Raw genomic sequence first — 25500 nt, 5'->3', positions numbered from 1 at the left:
TGTTACTGATAGCATTAAAACATTTCTCTGTTCAGAACCAGGACCCTGAAACCGAAGCAGCTAAATGGTATTCAGCCATCTTTCATTTTAAACTTCCTGCTGCGTTTGAGGTGTTTAGTGAACAGTAATCCAATTTACATCAGGTTGTATTTTAATGTTTGGTCAAGCACAACAGATGAAATATTGCACACTTATGCTAACTGCGGTGGTTTTATGGTTTATTCAGTTTCTGTTGATCCAAAACAATCTATAAATCTATAAATGTATCAAATCATATGGGTTTACAACTATTTCTATGTGCAATATAAAATACGTGTATCATGGTTGTTCAAAAATCAATTGTTATTATTTTTTCCGATTGTCTCTGCTATTAATTGAATTACACAGCCCAAGAGGAAACATAGAATACTCGGTCATGTTTTTCTTAAAAGTTCAAACTGGACAAATCACAAGTTCCCACACTGGTGCCATGTTTTAGGACTGTTGTTCCAGTCTTCTTGAGTTATGACCTTAGATCTTTGAACACCTATGATGCTGGATGTGTCTGCTGGTGATAGGAGCACTGGCCTGTCCCAAGCACAGACACAGGCAGACTGGTGTGGGGAAGTCACTTCACTAGAAGAGGCTTACAGATGTATGGATGGACAGGGAGTTATGCAAAGACGGGTTGACTCCTGGTTGACAGCCCACAGGGTGGAGCCCCTCCAGAGGACTTGGGAACAGGCTGTTGGCTGGGAACCTGAAATAGGAACAGACAAAATGTCCATTGCAACCCCCCGATTCAGGAATTGCAACATCTAGAACCACTAACTCAGGATCAGATACATCTAGAAATATCAAGGGATGTACCCAGGAAGGAAAAAAGTCCTGGTATATGCCTTGTGGACTGCTGAAGGTCTTCAGGGGCAGGATCAGGCTCGAGGCTACTTCTAGTAGCCTGGAAGTAGCCTTGATGTGCTGGTCAGAGGCCAGCAGGCCAGAGGCTAGCAGACTGGGACACATCACTGGAAAGGTGCATGGTTAATGTGAAAGTGCAAGAAACACTCCAAAGTCCTCCCAGGTAAATGGAAGGCCCTGGAGAAGCTGGATCCATGATCTGGTTACGTTGTACTGCCACAGCTGCTGGTAGGAGCGCAGGCCTACCAGTCTGGTGCAGTGAAGGAACTGTAATAGATTACACGAAGAGGCCCAAGCAGGTACAGACAACAGGTAGCATGAACAAAGTCAACAGTATTAGCAGCACATGGGAAACACACACACACAGACATTAGCAGAGATGAACTGTAATGGTCTGGAGCCACGTTCACTTTCGTGCACACAATGCACAAGCTCTCGCCTCCATGCTCTTGCCCAAGGGGCACGAGAAGAGATCAGCGAGAAGGAGAAAGGAGCAGTATGGAGGCATTTTGGGTTTTTTTTTCTCTGGTCGCCATTTACTTCAATTGTATTGGATTTGGCCTCAACACTGTTTACCCCTGAAACTCCAAAAGTGTTTTGTGGACTCAAACACTTCACCCACCTCTCCATCGGCATAGTGGTGAGTAGATAATGAGCGAATTTAGATTTTTTTGGGTGAACTATCCCTTCAAGATCAGAAGGGCCATCATGTGGTCCGAGACCCAGTGGCAAAAACAACCAAGCAAAGTTTGCAAGAGTAAGTGCAGGAAATAAACCCAGCTGCAAATTTCAAATGATGCGAGGAAGAATACAGCTGTCCTCCCTGACTGTGTGCTACACTCCCAGGTTATTTGACTTTATATTTTTATTCCCATGCACACTCTGCTGAGGTACGGGCTCTTGTGTGTCTGTTGCTGTTGTGAAAGTTCAAAAACGAGGCAGATTTCCCCCCCCTCCTCTTTCCCCTTTCAAAGTCCACAAACTCAACTTTTTCTCCAACCTGTGCAGCAGGTTTTCCTAGACTCTGGAGAGCGGTAGCATGGAGGAGGAACAGGGAACTCTCAGTCATCTCCTCACACAGAAAACACAGGAAAAGACTGACAGGCAACTGGTTCAAAGCTCCCTCTCCTCTTCCCCTCTCCTCTGGTGCAGAATTTCAATGCTCCATTTTTGTTTCCCCCCACAAAGACTGTTTCTCAATGATTCTCTGTCAGCCCCTCAAAGCTCCCCCCTGCTCATTGATGAATTAAGATAAACATCAAAACCGTGGCAACGCCGTGCTCTCGGAATTGCATTGCAAATACCAAACTCACTTCCTTTATTCTTTGTTTAGTAAACATGCAGAATATACATTTGCAGCACACAAGGGAATTACATGCTCTTTGCCAAACAAAGGATATACCAAGCCCAAAATCAAAAATACAACACAACACCAGTGCATTTGTTACACTGGCTTAGCTGTGCATGGAAGTACGTGCATTTGTGTCAGGTTGTGTATTAAAATGGAAATAGATGCGTTCCGTAGACATTATAAATAACTCCCCAGTGAATACAACAATAAAGCTTGCATGATTAGACTGGCAACCTTCAGGTGGTTCATATACTGTTTTTACTGTTTATGGTTTGCTGTGGGATGAAATGTTCAGGTGTGATTATCTGTCCACTGCAACACAATTACAGGACATTTGTAGTTAATTCAATATCAATCTTGTTTTCAAGACAGGAAGCACAACAGGCTATCGAGCAAGTAAAGCAGCAACCGACCGACCAACCAACCAACCATCAGATGATTTGACATCACCATATTCAGAGGTCAAACTGAGAGTGAGTTATCCTGGGATAGACCCTCACTGAAGTGTGACAGGTTGTTTCCCACATGAATGATTAGGACCTGAGTTGTAGACTCAGGTTATGTGATCCGATCATATATAAAACTGTGAGATACTGTTGAAAAGCTAGTAAGTCGACATTTGATCTTGACACATTATATATCTGTATGTATCTTTATATCTGACACATATGGCTCACACAAGGAGATGACTTTTTATGCCCACTCATCACTGATTGTGTGCAGTTCTGTGGTTCCTATGACATTATTATTTCAATTTTATTCTTCTTATATTCCTCTTCTTCTTCTTCCACATTATATTTTCAAACTCCATTTACACCTGCCAGTAAAATTGAGATGTGATTGTCATGTCACATCCTCAAAAAAAAACAGCAGAAGAAGAATAGGGGAATATGGAAGCCATCCATTGAGATGAATTATTGCCTTTTTGATTGCTCTCCTCCTTCCTCCATCCTTGATCTGCCTGTGTTTGCTGGCTAATGGCTGCTAGCTGCCTAGCTGCTTCAATCTCGCTGTTTAGAACGGTCGTGTGATTATTATTTCCACCCACATAGTTGTTGCACGTGGATTTGCAAGGCAATTACATTTACACTTGCGTTCAGTGTGGTCACAATGTGTCCCTGATCACCTCCGGAGATGGTTTGAACACAATCCATCCTCCAGTGCATCTTGGGATCAGTAACCAGACATGATCACTTCATCATTAATACACCTATATCCAAACTTCATGCAGTAGAGGGCGTCTGACCTCCTCATCACCTCTGTTCAGTCCACCCAGAGCTACGATGGAGTCTGGGTTCAAAGCTGTGGGCCAGCTTTGTTATCAGGCCCCGACCACCCTGTGGCTGCACTGATGGGGACCCTGGCTAAAGGTCCTCAGCTCACCACCACAGTGATAAGGAAAGGTCAGTGTGCTCAAGTCATCTTGCTGCCAGAGGCTGCCGAACATATCTGACAGGCAGGAGGAGGCAGTGATCCTCCTCCATTTTAAGATGCTGCTGCAGCAAGGATCCGACTGTGGTGTGGTTCAATTCAGCATCAGGTTCATATGACCTTAACATGTAGACTGTGTATTTTGGGGATGAGGAAGTTCATTCTTTTACAGCTCTGAAAGCTTGTCATAATATCAGAAATACACTTGTTAAAAAAAGGGCTTCAGTGATAACAATGCTCCAAAAGTGACACTGATTCGGCCTCATCTACTAATTGCACATGCACAAAACTTTCTTTAGCAGATATATGTCTAATTTTCTTTATGGTCCCTTTAACAATTTTATTAACATAGGATAAGGGTAGCGTTAGGGTTGGCAAGGTAGAGTAGCACTGACAGTTGGAGCTTTAGGTTAGAACTTGAAGACATGTGGCCTCAGCCATTTTCAGGCAGATGCAGTGATATAGTTGGCTAACTAATGTCACATGGTCAGTGTTTCAACATACGATCAAATGATATTAGTATCTCATTAATACTTGTATAGATGCGTGGACATTAACTGTGGCTGCAAATCCTGTGTTGTAAGATTAAATATACATATAAATACATCAGTGCGATATGAATTACCTAAAATGACAGAAACTATCTTTGAGAACATGTGTATTTATATACTTTGACTTTTGGTTTGGTCCATGTCCTATCCACTAACATGAAGGAGGCATGGTTGATGACCTATACTGCAACCAGCCACCAGGGGGCGATCTAGATTCTTTGACTTCACTATAAGGGGGGTGTCATGTCGTCCATCTGTGCATTATTTATGTGAGTGTGATTTTTGTTTCAGTGAGAAGTCACTGTGAAATGCTTCTGACTCACTACTGAACATGTTCTGTGGTTTTGAATACACAACCCAACCTTTAATGGGAAATATGTGACTTAACTCTCCACTATGTCACTAAACAACAAGTCATATATATTGCCTTTACAGTCAAACATATTTCCTTGCAGTGCTTAGCCATGTGTGACATGTTGAAACCAGCAGTTACATTCCTTTTCCTGAACTTGTATTTAATATCATCCCCTGAACTGTGCTGAAATTTAGGTTCAGGAACTTGCCCCCAAAAAATGAGTGGTGTAGGTAGAAGGGGTTTGGGTTGCTACTAGATAAAATGGCTGCACCCAGATTCATGAAGTTCAGCTTTAAGTAAAAATGTTCATTTTTACATATAGGTACAGTATTTTAACATTCATCACTAATGGACCACACTGAAATTCAGGATTTATTTGTGTAGTGGTGATGGGTGGATGGGTTTATTAGGACTGGGTGTTGTACTTAATGGGAGGGTATTGGGGGTTTTGGTATGGGTGTGCAAACTGTTGAGGATCCTCACAGGTTGAGGAAAGAAACGGCTACACAGCCAAGTAGAGTGGGCCCAGATGCTCCAGTACCAGTGACCACCCCACCCCAGTGGCTGGTTGGAGTTCTGCTCTGTACTGGCAACTTTACAGATGCACCATCCTTCAAAGGTGTGTTGTAGGGAGAAGAGAAGCACTGGTGATGATAATGATGCCTCTGTAGAACATGTTAAGATGGGTGGACGGAGGCTCACCTCATATCTTGGAGAACGCTGTCATGTATGAGGCCCAGGAGACGTGGAGCAACCCCATGAATTGGGGACCGTTGACCCATTAAAAATGCAGGATGAGTGATTGCCAATGAAATGTGGCACATGACTGCCTGTTTTTTGCTAACTATCCAGAACAAGCACTGATGTCACAACCCTAGATTCTGTCTGATCCTAGTCCTTTGTGAAGGTCGACCCTGAACACTGTATAGTGAGTCAATGTATCTATAGATCTTACATTGTTCAACCTGTACCAGATGTTGCCTCTCTGATGCCACGTGACAGGTTCTTGTCACTTTGAAAGCTGCCTCCTGCCCAGATCTGAATGCAGCATCTTGGATCCTAAACATAATCAAGTACCCTGGCTCCTGGTTTGCTCTGGACGTGATTTGTTTTGGGGGACTGCGACATCATCAACACACTTACTGATAGAGGCTGTCACAGTTTCTGCATATCACTTTGGATCAATAAGAAGCTGCCTCTTTGAACACGCTCCAATTAACGCTTTTGAAGCAGTCCTACAGGATTGAGTAAGCCCCCTCTGGCCAGACTTTAATCTATTTCGGGAGCAGTCTGGAAAGTTTTGGGAGTGGTCTGTATGCTGAAATCATCAAGACGATTGCATCTGAATGACCAAGGTGGGAGAGTTTTATTTTTTATTCTGGATGTATTATTTCTGTGCTGCGGTACAGCTCTTACAATGTGTTTGTCACGACAGTGCTCTGAGGCAGATAGACTACTACAAAACCAACAGAGGTGAACTGGCAGATAGCATGGAACCTCCCCCCAAGCTGAGAGAAATGTTAGGACTGAACTACAGAATTGATGATGTTGATATATTCCCAGTCTGTTGCCACAAGTCTTACCGGCCATTGGCGATTCCCTTTCAGGATAGTATCGAGGTAGCCTGTCGAGTTTGGTGTTCATGCTTCACTGAAGGCCAGAATGCATCAGTTTTAATTTCATGCTAGGAGCCCTATAAAGTCCAGCTACTGCTTTTCGTGAGCATCCTTTAGCCATCAGAAAAGGACAGTCCTCATGGGTTTAGCCTACTAAGGTCTAGCACAGACACCTCTATGAGTGCCTCACTACCAAGTCCTCCCACACCACTTTTGGTGCTCCCCCCTTTGGATTGGGGTGGTGTAGAATACCTTTACTTCATATATTACAGTAATATGATACTTAAAAAACTAAGTCTGGTCTTTTCCTTCAATGTCAAGCGCTGAGGTTGTATCCAAAAGGTCCAAAACCTCATATGTCATTATTAGAGACTCTGCTGTACGGTTTGGAAAAAGGAATATGAGCAAAATACAGCATTTTTATTCACAATCCAATCAAACACTCTTGTGACAACAGTCTGATTTATAATCAGTTCAAACGTCAGAATGTTTGAGTCCGTGAAAACACAGTCACGGTCTGTGAGCAGGGTTACTGCTGGCACTGAATAACCCCCCCGACAGCACAATTGTTTTCCTTGTTTTGCTGCCTCTAAGTTTACAAAGCACCCCACACACACACAAACCAATATTTCTCCCCATCCTGCACGCCCCTCCCCCCACTGGCTGTGTTATTCCTGATTAACCGTAAACGAGCAAATATTTTCCCAGTGTTCGCCAGGTTAGATCCCCATTTAATTAAACTGGCTCATTATGTCGCTCTCTGATTAGTGGAGGAGAATCAATTATTCAATTCACAAACATGGGCCGCAGGAGCTGGAGGTGCACAACGAGCAGCTCATTTAATTCCAAGGACACTAATTAGCTACAAAGCAAGCAGTGACTATCCTTCTGTTTTTTTCCTCCCCTGCCTTCTTTTCCAATTACCGCGCATGCAGGACACTTAAAGTTAGCGAGCAGGGGAGGAAGAATCACAGGCCCGGGCTGTGGGTGGTGTTTTAAGGAGGCGTTTTGGGAACGGGGATGGGAGAGGGGTGTGGCGGGTCAATCTTTACCTTATTTAGCTGGATTCCCATCTAGTTAGTGAGGTCAAGAAGGAGAAGCAGGCAGGAGGGAGCTTATTTGCTGATATGTAGATCACAGAGCCTAAGCATTCAGGAAACGACCCCGGGGATTTGCAGATGTGTTGAGCCGGGGCCGCTTACTTTTGTTCTCTGCAATCAAACAGCGGGCAATTATCCGAATTATTGACAGCAGATTTCTCATTTCAACTGCAAATTAAGGCTATCAATAAAGCTTTCTGATGCAAAAGTGACTAATTAACCAACAGAGTGGAGCTCTGAAGCCTTGATTTAAAAAAAAACTCCAGTCGGCTGCATGTTGTGGAAACACAAGGGAGCTAATTAGTTTAATTATCAAAACAGCTAATTAAAATTACACAGTTGCCTAATTAGTTCTGTGCTTCTTGCTGTCTCCCTTCCCTCTCCTTTTTCTTAGTTGCCCTCTCACTCTTTAATTGACAGGTTGAAGTTAAATATAAAATAGGAGGAAAGAGAGCGGCGTGTGTGTGTGTGTGTGTGTGAAGTATTTGTACATGTCTTTCTATCGTTATGTGGACAGGTTTTAGTTTGAAACCATCGTCGTGAGGACATTTTAGACAGTTCTTACAACTTCAAAGGGCCCTTTGATGGTCAAGTCTTGGTTTTAAGGTTAAGGTTAGGATGAGGTTTAGGTCGGGTGAGGATAAAGGTCGGGGGAAGGAGGTTGAGGGTAGAGTAAGGGTCTAGGGAATATATTACATCAATGATCGTCCTCACAACCAACGTGAGACAGGAGTGTGTGTGTGCGAAGGAAGGAAGCGGGAGAGCACAAACACCTCCTGCTGTATATCTCCTCCTGTGGCAGAATAACTAACAGCAGAATAGATGACAGTTGTCCCTTTGGTGAGATCGTCCAAATTCCACCCTCATTAATCTGTCCCCGGGATCGGAGACCGGCGGGGCAGGGTGAAGAGGGGGAGATAGGGGATGACAAATGTGGGGTCAAAGCTAACAGTGGGCCTCATGTCTCTCTAAAAAAAAAGTCTCTTTAAAGCATTTCTGGTTCCTTCAAACTGAATATAAATCACAGCCACGCTGAGGAAACTGAATGAACGACAAATGGGTAATGTTGCACTGTCACTGTTTTTAAAAAGACGAGTTCTGGTGCTATTCAAGATATTGCTTCTTTCATCAAATCCCAAAGGACAAAAGCAAGAAGAAACTCATACTATTACGAAATATTGTGTGTATTTCCAAAGCCTGAGATACTGCATCTTATTCCTCCCTGCAAAAGCATTGGCTTCTCAGTGTTAACCAATGTAGCAATGAAGCTGGAAATTATTTATGTGACTTTATAGGTTATTTGTGGAGTTTATCTGTGCTGCATCGGGTTTTGTCTTTTCCACACAGCAGATGGACTCAACACGTGTACAACGTCAACACAGATGAACAACACTTCTGGAAAGCGAGCTGATATCATATTGTGTTGCTCAAAACACGACATCATCTTACACTGTATAGCCGGTCAGCTGTAAAGGAAAAAGAAAAACATAAAAACGCATCATCTTCTTAGCATAAGTTACATTCAAATATTCTTCGGTCACTTGCTGTCAACAAAAAAAAAAGTGATACTCAGAGAATCACTTGACATGAGTATTTCCATTGAAAATTTTTACTTCTTAATTCTACTCCACTGCATTTGAGATATTGTCGAGAAAATTGCAGTTACCGTTGTAGAAAGTGAGATTTCCATGTTTCTTTTATTATAAAGCAGGTCTAGGTTCTGTATATAAATGTGTAAATGTGTATAAATACTGTGAATGCATCAAAACGCTGCAAGCTGCAAGACAGAAAAATGTTGAGGAAATATATGTGATATCATTGGATGTGAGCAAGTCAATGCATCACTGCACAGCCTTCCATAGGATGGTAATATTAGACGTCAGTGGCTTCTTAAGTAACAGCTTTTTAGTCCGAAGTTGTTCTTAATCATTTAGCAGTGAGTTTAACCAGCTGGCTACAATCCATTATGTGCAGCTGGTCTGACCATGTGTCCTAAAACAATGAGTCAATCAGAAAAGAGACTCATTAAAAAGAAATGATACCGTGTTCTTAGAGAGAAGAATGAGAGGAGACATGAAAACCACATAAAGATGTTTGGTACCTAAAATGGTAAATACACTATCTTCTGATGGTTAACATAACATCAAGTAAAATAATGGACAATTGATCTTTATAGATAAAACAAGTGGTTCCAAACCTTTTTGTCTCGAGGCCCTCCCACAGTAAAGCAGGACTTTGGGACCCTTGTCATGATACAACCCTTTGAGACCCAAAGAGGTAGGTTTGTCCTACAATTCACAGAAAAGCAAAGATTCTGAGAAAAAACGTATCTGATTTCACTTCACTTTTTTCCCCTTTGCTCTCCCAGTAATAATTTCATGATCTCTCAAATTCATCTTGTGAGTCTTCGGAAGGTCTCTGACCCATAAGTAGGTAACCACTAGATAAGTATGTTTCAATTGGAGTGCACCTGAGGCCATCAAGTCCAAGTGATTATGGTACCTGGCTGAATCTCTTCACAACTGGGTTGTTCAGAAAGCAAGAAGAAACTTCCACTCTGAGGAAAAGATGAAATCAGCTTAGCTATGTCTTTATAGCTAAATGTGTCCAAGATTAACAGACTGGTTACTGTGTCTTTGTAAAGAAGGAGCAGAGGAGGAAATGCTGAATTACCAGTTCAAGTAAGACAAAAAAAAAACATCCACTGTGCAAGTCAAGGCTTTCCAGCAGCACTACAATTTATGGAAATCTAAAACCCAACATTTTTCTACTCTTATTTTTAAAGTAGTTCAACATTTTTGAAAATTGTTCACTGACAATTTTATTTTACAAAAGTTATTTATTATTGAATTTCTTTGTTACCTAATATCCTAAGTTGCTTTTTGACTAACTAACTAAGCACAGTTTATCCTCTTCATTTAGCGAAAGCTTTTCAGCTCTGTATCATATTACAGGACAATCAAAACCACACTTAAAACCAAATGGTTTCAGATTAGATGTGATTCAAAGTAGCATTTTGGGGTATTGTTTTTTTCGGTGTGATCACACATCATGTATTTCAAAGGACTGTGTCCAATATGTGGTGAGAACAGGGAGAGGATATTGCTTAAGTCCAGCACCACTGAAACATTTACAGCGGCTCGTGCCCAAGGCTATACATTGGAACAATGTCAGAGCCATTTACAAGTCGACAATATATTTCACGGGAACAAAACCAAACCCTCCAACTAAAATTCATCATGGCTGTTGCATGCGATGCGGGGAAATAAGCTATAAATTCTGTGTATTAGAAAAAGTACAGACGAGGACAAAGTGTATTCTTTCACTATGAATAATACTGCTATTTGCAATTTTTAATAAAATATTGGCACACAGAGAGCGCGCACACTGTTTATCCAGCCTGAAGCCAACATTATGCATTTTCATATATAAAGAATAATAAGTAATCCTTCTATGTTAATACAGAGCAAATTGACTAATTTTATGCTCATCAGCTTTAACACAAATGTACCAGAGTCCTGCACCCACACAGGTAAACCCAGAAAAGTTGTGTGTAATGTAAATATTATACTGTTTCTATCAATTCATTGGTACGGGAATGGGCGGAAGTCAAATACACATGATAATGAATGAAACAGAAATGAAAAGAAACCAGCATGATTTGTTTACCACCTTAATTAGCCACCATGATATTTTTATTCTGAATGCCTGCGACACAAACTTCCACCTCTTAGTTCATCATCATTCCAGAGCTCAGAATTCACGCACTGACAGCAGTGGGGATTGAGGTGCCCTTTGTAAAATGTTGCAAGGTTCATTAATCCTGCTCAATATAACATTAACAAATTTTTAAAAAATGTACTACAATATTCAACCGTCACAAACATTTAGAGTGAAAGTTCTGTAAAAATATTCAATATGTATTTTCTGGTATTTATGTACATGTAGGCTTGGTGTAAAATGTTAGTAAATGTAAATTATAAAATTGCATGTATATTATAACATTCTAATATATGTTTTAAACAATAAAAGTGATATTTGTAGATGTAAATTAATAAATGATAGCAACAACAGCTAATAATCATTTTAATAATAATAATTGTTGTCTGAATCCTGCAGCTCTGGAGTCAGACATACCTTGCAGAGAGAGAGAGAGAGAGAGAGAGAGAGAGAGAGAGAGAGAGAGAGAGAGAGAGAGAGAGAGAGAGAGAAGGGGAGAAGTGCTCAGTGCATGATGGGAGTTCCCCCAGCAGTGTAGACCTATAGCAGCATAACTAAGGGATGGTTCAGGACTCACCTGATCCAGCCCTAACTATAGGCTTTATCAAAAAAGGAACGCTTTAAGTTTAACCTTAAATATAGAGATGGTGTCTGCCCCCTGGAACCCAGAGTGGGAGCCGGTTCCACAGGAGAGGAGCCTGGTAGCTGAAGATAAGACCCAATCAGGAAGCAAAGTGGGTATCAGGCCCATAGTTTTCACAATGTCTCAATTTCTGTCCACTCAGACTGGACAATCCTGGACTTTTCAAAGTGAAACAGGGCCCACAGCGTTTCCTTAAGTCTAAATTTTAGGGGCCCAAAAGCAGCAGAGTAGTGTGGACACCAGAAGAAGACATAGCAAAAGATGTGATGGATTCTAAAAATAAAATATATCAGTGCGGATCATGTGCAGTCATCCATAAGCAAATGTGACACTTGCACGGTATACTCACAGGTTGCTGGGACACCATTGGGTGACATAAGATAATCAGTGCCTACCTATGTGAAGGTTAAGCTCATGATCAGAGCTTCTCATACTTTCTGATAGAGCCAACTTGCTCTTAAAAGCATAATGAAAAAACATCTTCTGGTGGAAAAACCAACAAACCTGTGTTATCAGCTCTGAACATACACCTGATCCTTAGTTTTAACCAGCTGCCTGATCCACCGACACCCTATACGTGGAGATCGCCTCCGATTTTTAATTGGATCGCTCTTGGATTCAACAGTGGAATACTGTAAATGCCAACAAACTTCAGGGCGTCTCGAGGCCATCCAGGTTGGCTGGACCCTCTGGATGTCGGAGTTGTGGCCGTTCCAACGAGGTCTCCGAGCGACTAAAGAGAACTGGACTGACCTCAACAACCAAGCGAGTGAGGTCTGGGGGTGTTTGCTAACTGCCTGATCAGCCCACAGCAGATTATCTGTCAGGTGTGCGATGCGTCCATCCCCTCCAGCTGGAGGTGCTCGACAGCAGCCTCCCAGCATGTAAATGGTCCATGACCGAGCGGGGCCGACCTGGAGCCTTTTTGGCGAGGAGGTATTTTTAGCCACACTAATCAGGGAGCTTATTATTTCTTGGGTTCACAGGAACTTTGAACCGCAGACTCTCCTGGCCTAAAAGATTCATGAAGAGGAGACCATCGGGGGACCTCCTCGAGGCTGGAGAGGTCAGAGATTGGTGTTATCCCTACGGCAACCACAGAAAAACAAATTGCATGTGTTAAGGGTGTACTGCTTGTGCATTTATTGTATATGTTAAATGTAGCGTGCTGTGGGTGAAACTGATTTATAACTCTGGGGAGGGATATTGACATATACAGGCACGTGGGATACATTGGTTTTCTTGCCTGTTCCCAAGTAGTGTAGGGTAACCAGGGTAAAGTCTATTAATGTTGCACAGAGAAAAAAAAACCTTTCTTCCCGTGTAATTGGTCATGCTAATTAGCATGCAAAAGTAATACTTTTCAGATATTACCGGCAGAGCTCTGCAGTAAATCTCTCCGTTAGGGATTAACCATTCCTCCTGAGGAACCTACTCGGACACCAACTTAACGACTATCAAACTCTTGCGTTTCCCTTTGCCCGTGGTTTTCAGAGGGCTTTCACCGCTCTCCGCGTGCGTTCCTATGGATGCACTTGTAAATCTCCGTACCATATTAGATTGTGAGTGAATATGACGGCCCCTCACAAAAGCAGGCCCTTTGTATATAAAATGCAATCTAGCTGGGGCCAGCTGGTGAGGGAAGCATGTAGATTACAGGGTGAATTGCCTGCAAAACGGCTGTTGGATTTGAATTGTCAATGTGGCTCCTCCATTTAACTCACACAGAGACCATTTTGGTTCAGATGGAGCAAAGACAGATTCCATCAGGTCCTTATCTGTTACAAGCTGCATTGCTTGCAACTGGATTCAATGGGCAGCGATAAAGGTGTTATTTTTTAAACATTAGGATACCTGTTTTTTCTGCACTGGTCAGCAGTGGGGTATATGAGGATGAGAAAAGCATATAAAACATGCCCGGCTTCCTTCCTCTCCCTGCTGTCCAATACCATGAATGGTGTATTATTCCTATCATTTTTCTGACTTTCTGCAGGAAAAAGTAATTTTATCTTGTAAAGGGATGTGTTTTTTTTCCCCCTGCCCTCCTGTCCCCCGAGTGGTGTATATTGTTCTGGGATAAAGAAGTCTTCCTGCTGCATTGATACATCATCGCAGCCAGCCACAATCACTGTCTGCGGACTGTCAGCGGAGACCAATTTGGGCCACATACACTCTGACCATGACATTTAAGAAAAATTAATCCCACTCTAAGCCGAGGAGAATTAACTCCGCTGCAAAAGACTATCATCAAACCTCTACAGAGGGGCCAGCGGTGCGTGGGGTCTTATAATTCGACAATTCTCTTGTGTTGATCAATAGGAGAGAAAAGTGTCTGACAGCTTTTGTGTGAGTCGGCCGATTCTTTTGTTGAACAACCAGATGACGCCAGCAGAAGCATCCCCCCCCCCAAACTCCTCGATGCAAATATGCCTTAAAAATTTGAATCGGATGACAGACTGTGTTCTGAGTGACTGAGAAGTTCGGAGTAACCACTTAGGGGAGCTGTCAATCACACCACTGACATGGCTGGGGTTTTTTTTCCCCGTGTGCTGATGAAGTGAGATTGGGGCCGGTGGAGAATCGAGCGGCCTGCGAACGGGGATCGAAGGCGCCGCTTTCAAAAAGAGAGCATCCCGACAGCTGAAGGAGGCTTTCATCAATACAGTGAGGAACAAAAACCCTTGCCCCTCACGTGGAGACATCGTATTTGGATAACAGTCGAGTCTCCCGCACCACAGAGACTCAAAGGATGAAGGGAAATAGCAACACTCGCGGTAAACACCGGTTGTTAGTGGTCCGACATGACAGCGAGACAACACAGCGTCACGAGCCTCATTTATGTCCCCGCAAATAAAGAACTTTTGAACAATTCCTTATATTTCTCCCCTCACAATTGCATTTTAATGCCGCCATCAGGTTACACAACGTTTGCATTTGTTTCCAGACTCGGGATAAGACCAGTGAAACCGTCCTTTATGTGAAGTTCCTTTGATTCCACGAGACGCCTTGCATGCTCCGTTTTGCAGCGGAACAGAATGAGACTCCATCTTATTTACATTTTCCCTTCTTTTTTTTGTGTGTGTGTGTAACCCACTCTGTTCCAGCGAGAGGAGACAGACAAGGAAAAGAAAGAGCGTACTTCAATGCCAAGGTGCCTGGGCCTCCTTTTAAGCCTTAAATGTTCTGACAGGGGGGGTGGGGGGGGTGGGAGAAGAGGAGGTGATAACGAGAGCAGAACTGCTTTCCAAGACAGCCACATTGTTTTAATTGTTCAGACCGGAGAACGGAGGGAGGAAGAAATCGAGTCTGTTTTGCTCAGAGAGAAAAAGGGGGGAGACAAAAAAAACACACTGGCTTTTTCCCTGCAATGTGTTGGAGCAATTATATACAAACCCTGTAATTATGCATATCTTTTTGGAAACACGGAAAAGCTGCATGGAAACGAGACTGGGCTGCCGAAACAGCACGCGCGGTGGTGGTGCCCCCCCCATGGCTGTGCATTGTTTGATACTTAGGGGAGTTCTGGCAAAGAAATGTGCAGTTTTAAGACACATTTGGTTGCGCGTGCGTTTGTTCGCGAAATGTGTGCAGCGTGCAGCCACGGAGGGGAGGCAGGTGGTGGGCAGAAAATGAAGCACAAACACCGCCCTCCTCCCGCTGTATCAGTGCAGCCCTCCTCCTCCTCCCCCCACCACCACCACCACCACCATTTCCATACCTCCTCCTTCCTCCACAGATCCAATCCTCTCTCCTCCTCACTCCGCCTCTGCATGCGCTGGGTCCCACCCTTAATTAAGTCTGCTGGGGTTTAAAGTGTTGAGTCTTGTTTAAAGCCCATCTCAGCACATTTAAAAGGACTATGAGAGTGCACATGGTAATCAGACATCCACATTGGGGTTGGAGTGTCGGCCACGGAGAGAGCATGATTTCAGACTTGATTCCCCCCCCCCCCTCAGTTGCTTTTATTTTTCTGCATACATTCCGGGGAGGGAGGGAGTCGGAGAGAGGAAGAGGGTGGGATTATTCCTGTCATACTGTCGCGCGTGTGCATCTTTGGCCAACCCGAGGCTCCTACTGCTCACAATTACCACAAGTTAATCTTATCACAGCAAAATTCAATTACTTTTATCAAGGCTCTTTCATAGGCTACGGATGCAGCCCGGGTAGGCCCTATTCTGCCGGGCCATTGTGCGCCTCTGCGTGTGTTTCCCGTCCAATTATTGAACTCTGCTTTCACCCGGAAAAATGCCGCGTCCCGAACGGCAACAATGCAACACGCAACGGCTCTATGAGGAGGCAATAATGGGAGCAATGCTGCCGTTCAACCTCAAGCCGAGCACCTGTTACCGTGTCTCCATTCCCGGGCTCACACTGACATTTAAAAATGGACATTTTCTGCATTGATAACAGGTCAGTGGCGCGGCTGCACGCCGGGAGTGTGATGAAGGCTATTTAAATGCTCGCAAAGTGGTGAGATTAAAATCGAATAAGTGCAGCTTTTCCTCCTCCCTTTTTTTCTGCCTGACTTATCTGGATTTGTTCCCCCAGTACCCTCGCTGCAGTGGATTCTGGGTAACTATCCCCCCCCCCCCCTCCCCACCCGACACACCAAGTACCTCTGGTTGGATTTTTTTCTCTCTTCTTTTTTTTTTTTTTTTGAATGAAGCAGGATAATTGTGTAATTATCTGGGTGAAATGGGAAGTCTAATGTGCTAAAGTGGGATTTTTTTTTAAGCCGCTGTAAGGTGGTGAAAAGTGGAGACAGCAGGGCAGGATTGTGCCGCTGGTGAGGCTGCACCTCCTGCCAACAGAATATATAAATAAACAGACATGGCCGGTTACGTCCTGCTTTGTTTGGTTTCGGTGTTTCCTGTTTCATGCTCCAGCTTCATCAGTTTATTGACAAGCGCCTGTGCTGGCCTGTTGGCTGAGTCTATATGTTCAGCTCCTTTGTTCAAGCCCTCTCTCCTCCCTGCTGCAGCAGCACCTGTCTGCTGCTTACTGGGAGCTTTTCATTCATTTATTCATCCATTTCAAAAAACTTTCATGAAGTAAACCCATTGTTTAAAACCAGCTGTAACATTATAACTGATCCGGGATCTAAACCTAATCCTTTAGATTGAGATTCATGACGTAATTTATGTGTTGCCACATAGGGAGTAAGCTGGTGGGTGCTGGCAAAACCACCACCACTTTATTATTTTTGTGGCACCACTCAATTTAAACCGGTAAAGTGTGGCAGCAACTGGGTACGTTTTGGAATAGGAATTAAGTTGGTGGCAGTTCTAGTTGGTTGTACACATACACAGTCTGTGTGGTACTTGGTTGCTCACAGGTAACAAAGTAGCATTAAATTGTGTTCTCATGTTGTTCGGGTTTGGACACAACTTTGCTCTGCAGCACCAAAGTAAGCTACTGGTGATCAGGACAAATTAAAGGTGCTATATCTTCCTCAACAATAAACCAGTGGCTGGTTTTACTCTAGGTTCATATACAAAATGATAGGTTTTTGCAAATGTAAATACGTTCAACACAAAAATACACGTTAAGTGATAAAACCAAATGTTGATGTCGTTATGTCATTTTGTGGACGACATGACATTTGTTACTTCTCTCCTATTTGTTCACGGATTCATACCCATGAACCAGCAGGTGGCGACAGTCCCTCGCGGTTGACAGTACTACGGGGGGGAATGGTTTCTCCCGAAGTTACTTTGTGAGGACAACCTATGGTGGCCTTTAGGTAACACAAAAATGCAAAAGGGCCCTCTCTACAACCAACCTTTAGTTTGTCCATTCTGGGCTAACATATGAAATATGGTGGACCAGCTCCTGAGTTCGATATAAAGGGCTCGTTCTAAGGTGATGAAAAACATGTTTGTATTATTATCCTAGATTTCTGCAATGTCAGATTCAACAAATGCTTCCATCGTCAGAGAAGTGTGTAAATGACGTGCGTAAACACGTTGAACGCCACCTGTGCGTATTTGAGTGAGCGTGAACGAGGATGACAAATTAGCATAGTTTACACCCCAATAATACCATATAAGGCTACGCTTCCTGCCCCATATGTCAAAAGTGTTCATTTATTCATTCATCCATCAAAGAGTATAAAGACAAACTTTACAGGATCAGAGATTGAAGTCCAGATTTCAGAGATCGCGGAGAATGTCCGGAGTCAGAAGTGAAATTAAGAGAATGACTAAAGCAGCTTATGGTTAATGGCTTTAAATAAAAGTTAAAGCACAACATCAGTCACAAGGAGAAAAAAAGTTAACTTTAGTTACATGACCTAAAAACATGGCAACAATCAACAACTGAAAAGTCCAGCCAGCCATCTCCATGCGCACATGCCGACTGCTTAATTTGCAGCACAGGAGTTCTGCGCCACCTTGAACATCACAACATTTAATATAGATGAATAAATCTTGAATTACATCATAATTCAAATTGCAGAGTTAATCAGAGTAGTGTCATAAGGTGCAAGTTATGTATTTAATTATAATTGCTCCAAAGTAATGAAATATATGATAAATTAGTGGAGAACTTGATTTAAGTAACAGCAGGCTCATTTCCTGAGGCTCCTACGACAGGTCTGGAGCACATGTCCATACCTATAAAGAAAATCAGAATATGAGAATTTTGGTGAATGCGACATGTTCTCCAAAATCACTCATAACACAACTTGAGAGTAAATCTGTTTGTATGAGTGATTCTTGCATGAGGCCATATGAGTCTTATTTTTAGGTTATTATACACTTATTAAAACATCATTATCAATATTACAGTACAGTTTTTGTTTTGTATTATATCTTTAGATCCCCCCTTAATCTTACACTCTGGATGAGTAGAAATGTAAATAACACTGCAGTCAAGGGAACCATGTCTTTGGTCTTTCTTCAAGTTTGGAAGAATTGTAAAAGCAGTGGTTGTTGCAGAAGTAGTTTCACTTTCATACTGTAATCATAGTGTATCTTGTGTAAAAGGTGTACGCCACACTATAGTCAACTTGTGAAAAAATCAGTAGTTTGTGTTTTCTCCTCTTTCTGTGTGAAGGAGTAATAGCTGTGATATAACTGTAATGGTGGAATAATAGCTTAGTAGAAGTACACAAGGAGAAAGAGTATCAAAGTAAAGTGGTGGTGGTTTGTAGTAGTAGTAGAACGTTCATGATTTTATAATTATAGTGTAATAGTCTGGATTCTTCTACAGTGGTGGGGGTTTCTATGGTGTTTCCAGGTGGTGATTGTAGTAGTTGCAGCTGTAGTCGTACTAGTGGTAGTAGTATCAACAGTAATAGTAGGTGAGGTCATACTAACTACTTTTAAAGGAGTTCACTCGATCACAGTTTAATGTGTATCGGGTGTAAACACTGTCGTTTTGGGAGAGCACAAGCACTGACCCTTTCTAAAACCAAATCAAATGTGACATTCACTAAATCAATGGTGAAACCACCTTCTCTCACATTTTACCTCCGGATTGTTGAGTGGATTTTTGTGATTTGGCTCCCGGAGCTGAATGGGTGTTTGGCTTCTTTCTGCTCTTGAGGAATGTTTGTCCCATCCATCCCTGAAAAGTGTCCAACTGTTTCTGCAGACGTGGCAGAAATGCATAACGACAGCAGAACAGATACAGAGTGTTGCTCGGATTTAAAATACAGTTCGGTGAGTGATGACAAAACCAACTGACGGGAGTGGCCGAGTTAAATCAAATTGAACGGAATTGCATAAAGGAGGCGAACTCGCTCACTGCACGTGTCTCATGTGGTTAAAGACACAAATTTATGCTTTGACAATGGTGCTCTCTCTTTGCACGTTTTGATTAAGTATACAGCGGGTTGTAGTACGACCATTTGTTAAAAGCAGCAAGGCTACCTGCCTCCTCCCAAGGCCAGGCTGCCCACAGAGCACTTCATCACTGCCCATTGGAGCAGTGGTTGATGGGGAAAGAGTCGAATGAAACTGAAAAGTTGTAGTTTTTACTTGACTACTTGAATCAAACCTTTTCTGAGGTGTATGGTCTCCCTGACAGAAGCTGGGGAATTGTCTACTAGCAACTGAACAGTGATTAACAAAGGGATCCCACTTGATTAAAATAATGGATGATGAGGACATGACAGCTTCAGTCTTATTAGACGCCCTTACACCCTGTATATTAACATAAAATCACTATGGGTTAATTAGAACCATCGGGGCTAGTAACTGACATGGGGGGGATCCACACAGCTCGGACTGCACGAGCAAAGAACTGAGTTCTTAGTTCATTTCTACATTGTTTACACATTGTTGTCATAGCATATTATCAATGTCAGTAAACCTTCCAATCATACAGTTACACGGATATACTGCATTTTTTAATATTTGTTTTCAAATTTGGTGCTTTGTACAAAATTAAAATAGTTTAAGCCATGATATTCAATATAAACTGAATAAAACCCTGAATTGGGAATTCTACATAGTTTAAAAACTCTAGATAGAATAAAATCACCTTGCTTATTGTACCAGATTGTATCTGAATAAAAAAATAAAAACCTGTTCGATAATAACCCATTTGTTTGGATGAGAAACATAAATATTATTCATATATTTACATTTAGATTTATTTACACTCATTACACTGTATTCAACACATTTAGAGTGCACACCTGAGTATTACTAGAGTTGGGTAATACGATATTACATTTACTCTGATTACAAAATTGAGTTACTATAATTGGAACTGATTAAATTTGAAAAAATGTGTAATTAGCTCATAGTCACATTGTCAAGGATTAAACGATTACATTTCAAATGCATCTTTAAAAAATGTAAATGTTTAAATCAAATTAGTATGAACCTTTTAACATGATCTCCAACTATTAAACAGGTGTAGCTGACATACAGTTTGTTATAAACAAATGCTCACAGCCTAAATCATTCTGGAACAAGAGATATTGTAGAAAATGTATAACTCCACATGTAGTTAAATCATTGTTTCCTCGATATGTTGATACTAAAAGCAATATCGTGTTTATCCAAAATGTACTTACTGTTGCAATTAAGCATATTAACATCAATTTTCTGTGGATTGCTAAATGGAATGCTTTATCAGTGACATGCTAAAACATAACCCTTGTGGCCATAGTAACTATAAAGACTGTAGGGAGGAGTTTAAACAGGGATGTTAAAGACTTATCTGTGGCAAATCTCCTGCTGCAGTAGGGTCACTATTTCAGGAAATGCCCTGATCGGTTATGCCAGGGAGACTTGCTATTCCAAAATCAACAAGATTTAATTTAGTCAAATTTTAATATTATATTTAATAAAATATTAAGACTTATTCATTCTGTAGCACCTTTTGAGGCACTTCCTGCAATAAAGTCATTTAGCTCCTCATGAGACTTGCTGAAGTCCTCTGGAGCAACCTGCTCCGGTTCCCTCAGGTTTGATGGGAGGTTCAGGTCGTTCCATAGACATTCAGTTGGATTAAGGTCAGTGCTCGTAGCAGTTCATCTCAGGCCAGTGTGTTCCTCTCATCCATTCTGTGGTTAGATAAATGCTCTGGGTCATGCTCCCGTTGGGAGGAGCCATGACCTGTGACTGTGACAGAGCTCTCTGTGCTCTCTTGGCTGTATGTTTCCGCGATGCTTTGATAATCTGATTTCATTGGACCCTGCACAGATTCGAGGCTCCCTCCCTCTGCCAGACGAAGCAAAGCAACCCCATTACACAACCAAGCCTCCTCCATGTTTCAGCTTCAAGATTCATTTTCTTCTAGCGGTGATGCAAATTGCCAAAAATCTTACATTTTGTTTCATCCATCCACAAACTTCTGTCAGGTTTTTTTGGATGTGTCTTTTCCACAAACGAAGACACGAAGTCTGGGTTTTCTTCCACGGATCCCACTTTCATTCAGAAATTGACACATGATGCAATCAGACACAGTTGGATCTCGGAGTGTCTGCTTTTATCTCTCTTTAAGTTTTCATTTTCTGCTCAATGTTCCCACATCCAAGAAGGTTGGCGACATCCCCGTGGATCTTAAATTTCCTTATAATGTGGGGCAGCATGTTGGTGCAGTGGTTCGCTGCTGCCTCCCAGCAAGAAGATTCAAGGTGACTTCGAGTTTTCATGTTCTCCTTGTACCTGTGAGCATTTTCTGCTGGGGGCTCCGCCTTCCTTCCACAGTCCACAGACATGCAGGTCAGACTCTAAATTGTCTGTAGGTGTGAATGTGAGCATGAATGATTGAATTGTGTTGCACTTATATATTGCACTCACACGCAGCACTTTGTAGTTTGGCTTTTTTTTTGAAGCAAATTGTACTTAAATGATTCTTGCTGTTCTGGGTTTGTACCCTCATGGTTGAATGCACTTATTGTAAGTTGCTTTGGTTAAAAGCCTCAGCTAAATGATATGTAATAATAATAATGTAATAATGATTGTTTTGTTTGTCTCTGTATGTGATGGACTTACAACCTGTCCAGGGTCAACCTCTTGTCCATTAGCAGATGGGATTTGCTCTGGCTCCACCATGACAATTGGCTTGGATGGATGGATGGATGGATGGATGGATGGGTAGATAACGCTGCTTGAAGAAGGTCTTGAGACCATACTCGGCAATTAATCTCTTCTTCAATTCCTCAGTCAACTCTTTTCTTTATCTTGTCCATTCTCACACACGCTGATATCAAACAGAATGATGACTTTTCCCCATTTGAAGCGGCTGAATAACTGTATTGTAAGATTGAAGACACTTGTGATACCAAATTGAAGACAGTAGAATATATGAATAGCTTGAAATATTACTATAATAACACAGGAATTTTTTATTTTTAAAGGGAAAAAATGGAACATTGTTTCAGTGAGATGTGAGGGCACCAACACCTGACACCGACCATGTCAATATAAAATGGTCAAATTGCCACATGTCAACGCAGCCGAACAGCGGCAGCGTACGAGCCAATCCATTTATCAAAGACTGTATTCCAGTATGTGTTCTTAATTGTTATGAGAAAATAAAGGAGGGGGGGGGGGTGGTGTCACTGGAAAGCCACAAAGGTATTTTCCCCCCAAATAACATATTGCATCGACCCTAATCCAAATCCACTCAGAAACAGGCAATTTCTCACTGCCAGTATCCAGACCCCAGCTCTCGTCATGGCTGCAAGCGGGTGGTAAGCAGTCACATGTGAGGGGAGGGGGAATAAAATGAAAATTCAAGGAAAGGGAACATAAGATATGTTGTCTGCTTTCAGCGGCTGTTAGAAAATAAATTGCTTTTGAAAGTAGAAATGTTTACCTCAATTGAGGAGCGTTTTATGGCCTTGAGAGGAAATTATTTCACAGCTTCTCGAGCGGTTGCTCTTTCCAGTGGTTATGTTTCCTTAACCCCACCAAATAACTTGGCCTCCACATTCAGCTACAGTATAAACAGCCTCCTTTGCCCACGTTTGGAGGCCTTTCTCAATATATTCCCCGACTAATTTCTCTCCCTTTATCAAGTAGCTGGAGGAACAGAATAGAGGGGGGGAAATGGAACATATTGGTGTTCCAGTAGCTCCGGGGTAAGCTCCAGTATCTTACCGGCCCTGGAGTGAATTTGTAGGAAAACAATGGAGAAGATCAGATATGGACGAACACAGCAAGTGGCACAGAGACAACATCAGTGAGACAGCTAATGGAAAAACCAAAGGTGTTGCCTTCCAGACTGTTTCTTGTATCTTTCAATAATCACAGTATATACACACAGACAAACAATGGATTGGAAGATCTAACATGACAAATCATTTTCTTGGCTCATTTTAATTGTTGGTTTCAATCCTGATCGTGTGGAAACAGCCTGGAACTAGAAGACCAAGAAACTAGTCGTACGTTATTTTTACACAGTTTGCAGATGTGTCCAATGTCACTGTGGTTGTGTGTGAGAGAGAGAGAGAGAGAGAGGAGTCAGGAGGGTCTCAATGAATGTGGTGCAGCTGTGTTGTGAAGTTTTTACCGATTTGAGATAAGAATCAAACATTATGTGGTGGTCAGTGTTGATATTGTGGCGGTGACCACAAACAAATCAATGTATAGACACAGAGAATTGTTCAAATACGTTTGGTTCATTGTGAAACTGAGTAGGGGGGTTCTTCACATGCGGCCCAGGACGCATTTGCATTCACATAAAGGAAAAGAATGTGGCCACCTGCGTCCCAGACCTCCTATGAAATATGGTTTTGTGATCAGATGTCAAGACGCACTCAGGACACATCGGGGTGTGTTCAGACCTCTGCTTAACGCTGACTACTTCTGATCTGATCACTCAGGAGGAATGTTAATATCAGGTCTGAACCCGTTGTCAAATTGGACGATGTTTATAATTTAAATTGTGGTCGTGTGTGCGTATAAATTGTTGTTTATCAGCAGAAAATAAAGTTGTCTGATGGTCTTATAGCAGAACTTCTCAAAGAGGAAGTCGCTGTAGGTTTTGGGGCGTACCAATCGTTTGAATTTGGACATGATTTGCATATTCTCAGCTTGCAGTGAGTCAACCTTGACGACAAATGTTCCCTTACCTTATAGTTGTAGTTACTCCTATGTTAACCAATAACTTGGTGGCTTTAACTGCATTTAAAACTAGTATGAGATTGTGTTTGTGCAACAGAACAGGGATGGGTTTTCTATCTTCGTCCACTTCAACAGGACAAGAGAACATGATACATGACTGTCAGGACCGATCGCTGTGTGAGCTTAGAGAAGTGTTAACTGGAGACGGAGAACTGGAAAGAAGGACATCGGTCCAAGTCTTTGTAGAAGTCAAAAAGAAACCGTATGAATTGGATGTTTACCAAACAATTGGAATTAAACTATCTAGACCACATTGAATGGCATAGTATCATCACATTGTAGCGTGTTTAACTGCATTGGGACACATTGTGTTGACTTGCATTACAACAGAGGTTATCTTGTGTCACATAAGTTCACGTGTGTGTGGAGTGCATCAGATTGTTGGCGACGATGTGTGTCACAGCAGCTTCAGGAGCAGAGGTTCACGTCCCCGAGACAAGTGGTCTTAGACTTTTGGTCCCCACTGTTGTGGCGACAGAGAGGAGCTCAAATGAATTTAAAAGCTTTAATCCAAAGTAATTTACAGCTGTGGGACAACTCTAAAGCTCCAGAGCAGTAGGAGATGTGTTGTGTAAGAAGATGAGGTGAAGAAGTAACAGTAAGGGCAAGTGATACCTGTTTTGCACCAAAATTAATGGTTATACAAAAGGTTTGTATACCCTTTAAAAAAGGCAATTTACTCTTTTCACATTGCCAGAGGAGGTGGCCTTACTGTTCTTTTATTCCGCGGTGAGTCATGTTTAATGTCACAAATGCACCGGAAACTGCAGGCGCACGCTTTCTCTCTCTCTCTCTCACCTCGCTGTCTTGCTAGTAGCATTTTTTCACAATACAAAAAAAAAAGAGAAAAAACTGTTCTCGAGACGTAAGGACAATATATATGAACAAACGTTCACGTCCGTTTACGTGCCAACACTCTGACATTCAATGTTTGCATTAATGTTGTGCTGGAAAAGGTGCAGCATCAGCCTCTAGAGTGCCAAAATAAAGATGAAGAACAAATTAACACATTCACCCAGGTATCCTGTTCCATTGAAGCCGGAGCAAATAAACAAATGTGTCTACTGGGACCCGGGAGTGAATGATGATTGTATCCATTGCCATTGCAGACAAAAGCTATATGATTGTGGGTTTTTTAACCAATGGAAAAAGGGTCTTTAGAGAAGGATGTCCCTCCTCTAACAGCATCTGGTCGCCCATTCTACTGTCGGGGAACCACAAATGATATTTTTAAAGCGATAAAACT

This window comes from Hippoglossus stenolepis, chromosome 22, assembly GCF_022539355.2.
Source record: "Hippoglossus stenolepis isolate QCI-W04-F060 chromosome 22, HSTE1.2, whole genome shotgun sequence".
Lineage (NCBI taxonomy): Eukaryota > Metazoa > Chordata > Actinopteri > Pleuronectiformes > Pleuronectidae > Hippoglossus > Hippoglossus stenolepis.
Note: the sequence above shows the minus strand (reverse complement) of the source record.